This window comes from Chiloscyllium punctatum, unplaced genomic scaffold (assembly GCF_047496795.1).
Source record: "Chiloscyllium punctatum isolate Juve2018m unplaced genomic scaffold, sChiPun1.3 scaffold_878, whole genome shotgun sequence".
Lineage (NCBI taxonomy): Eukaryota > Metazoa > Chordata > Chondrichthyes > Orectolobiformes > Hemiscylliidae > Chiloscyllium > Chiloscyllium punctatum.
The window spans coordinates 32,501-35,000 of NW_027310612.1; the positions used below are offsets into that span (position 1 = coordinate 32,501).

The following is a 2,500-nucleotide window of genomic DNA, read 5'->3' on the forward strand; positions in this document are numbered from 1 at the left end:
TCGAGCAAGTGAAAAAAAAAAGTAACAAATAAGAAAGGATCTCTGTCGGCTTGGGGGTACGCCCGTTTCCGTTTCAACTTGTCTCGCGAGGGTGGTTTCGGGGCCAGCAGGAGAGCTCGTCGGGGTAGCAGGCCCTGCAGCCGTGGTCACCGCCAAATCGCCACAACTCGAGCAAGTGAAAAAAAAAGTAACAAATAAGAAAGGATCGTCGGCTTGGGGGTACGCCCGTTTCCGTTTCAACTTGTCTCGCGAGGGTGGTTTCGGGGCCAGCAGGAGAGCTCGTCGGGGTAGCAGGCCCTGCAGCCGTGGTCACCGCCAAACCCCCCACAACTGTTGGGCGCCTACCTGCGCGGGGCAGGAGGACACTTTCCGATTTCAAATCTCCGTTTGCCGAGTCCACCCCGAACGCACGCGGGCGGGCGGGTTCGCATCACCCTTCGTCACAAGGGGCGAAGCCCGTTCCACCGTCTCGTCAGTAGTGCCGACCGGTCTGTGATCGACGAGGGGAGCCACACCAGGTCCGGCCCTGCTGCTTGGCGGCACCGCGTCGTCGGGAGCTCGCGACAGACGGAGGGTTTCGGTGTACTCTCCAGCCACGGGAAACGAAGCCGGTGATGCAGGCGCCGGTCTTTCGCTCCCAAATCGGCTGGGTTTACATCGTTGCTATCTAGTCACGCTCCCTTCAAACCCGACGGGGTACCTATTCCCCTCACCCGTCTGTGCGTATACAGCCTCTTTGCACTTGCGGGATGGGGGTGGTGGTTTAAAGACTCTCGAGTTGCCGCCCGTCGGTCTCCGAGCTCCGTGCAGTAGTGATCCCCAGCGAACTGCCAGCAGGGCGAACGAGCGATCCCGCTCTCGGTCGGGGCGCCTGGCGTCGATCGGTGGTCGGTGGCTTGCGGGCAAGCTGCGCTGTGAGTGTGGGAACGAGTATGACGAGCCGTTGCCGCGACTCCCAGTCCACCTCGGCGGTGGCTGGGCCGGGCGGGCGTCTGCTCGGGCGAGTGCCGCCCCCGCCTCCTCGCAGGAAGTCCGCTCGCCGACACGCCGCCACGTGCACGCGTCAGTGACGCTGCCGAACCGATGGCCGGTGCCCGTTCCCGCCTCTGCTTTTCCTAGGGCAAAGCTGCTGCACGCCTCGTGATACTAGGCGGGCGACATGGTGGCGGTGATCCTGCCTCCGTCGCTGCGGTGCGTTGGGGCACGCATCGCCTCTTGGGCGCCCTGTCCTCCTCCCCCCAATAGACGTATGTTTCTGCGGGCCGCACCAGGATGGTGCTCCCCATCGCTTCACGCCACCCTGCTCCGCCCGCACGCCGGCGTGCAGGTGGCTGTAGCTCAAGGTGGGGAGCGTATGTGCGGTCCGGGTCGCTTTCCTCTGGCGAGGGAGAGACCTAAAACAAACTCAGACAACTCTTGACGGTGGATCACTCGGCTCGTGCGTCGATGACGAACGCAGCTAGCTGCGAGAATTAATGTGAATTGCAGGACACATTGATCATCGACACTTTGAACGCACTTTGCGGCCCCGGGTTCTTCCCGGGGCCACGCCTGTCTGAGGGTCGTTTGGCAATCAATCGCACTCGCCTTGGCTGGCGAGAGCGCGGCTGGGGTGTCGCAGAGGACCCGTCCTCTTTGTCCCCCTAAGTTCAGACTCCGGAGCCCTCCGGCGTCGGAGCGCTTGGCCTTTCCCCCCCACCCTGCACATTCCGTTCGTCAGGCTCGACGCCATCCCCCCGCCGGGGAGCGCGGCCTGGCGTCCGTCTGTGTCGTGGCAGTGGGGCCAGCACGGCTGTCACCGGTCCCAGAATGGCTGTCGGTGGTTCACACTGTGTGTGTGTGCCAACCCTCCTGGTCTCTGGGACACGGAGCTGCCACGAAGTGTTGAGCCTCCAGTGGGGGGTCTGCCTAAGCTCTGCACGTCCGCATTGGGTCCGTCTCTCGGTTGGCTGGCAGTGGAAAGAGTGAAGGGAGCCGCGGAGGTCCGGTGCTGGTGCGCCGCCGGCCTGACCGTGGAGCTCGCCGGTTTGACACGCTGACCCGACTCGATGGTTGATCGATTGAGAGTGCTGGGAGCTGCAGGCCGCCCGCTGCTGCAGCCGCCCGTCTCGTGGTTCGTCCTCGGCCTTAAGTGGCCGGCGGGGCGTCTGATCCTGTCTCCCCTGCTGGCGCCGAGTGCCTGGCCGAGGGAGGAGGTTTTCGTCGAACGCTGTGACTTGGACGGTCGCACGCGCGTGGATCGCTGGCTCTTGGCTCTCCCGTTCAGTCCGCACGTTTTCCGCTCCGTCCTGCCACCGGTCTCGGGAGGTACGGAGGGGTTGGCGGGCGTGGTGTGTGCTCCGTCACCGTGCAGGCACACCTACCACGCCGTCGGCCGACCCCCGCACGGTCCTCCTGGCCATCGGGAGGACGGCGGAACGTCGGGCTGTCGGGGGCCAAGTCGCCAGAAGGCCACCGCTGTGTCTTCCGTACCCTGTCACCGTCGGCGTGCCTTCCTCAA

At 64.6% G+C, this 2,500-nt stretch overlaps 1 non-coding gene across 1 annotated transcript; it reads left to right on the forward strand.

The window, feature by feature from the left end:
- Positions 1-1,411: 1,411 nt before the first annotated feature.
- LOC140474210 (5.8S ribosomal RNA) lies at positions 1,412-1,565 on the forward strand. Its single transcript, XR_011958920.1, has one exon. It is a non-coding gene; the product is annotated as a 5.8S ribosomal RNA (ribosomal RNA).
- Positions 1,566-2,500: the final 935 nt, after the last annotated feature.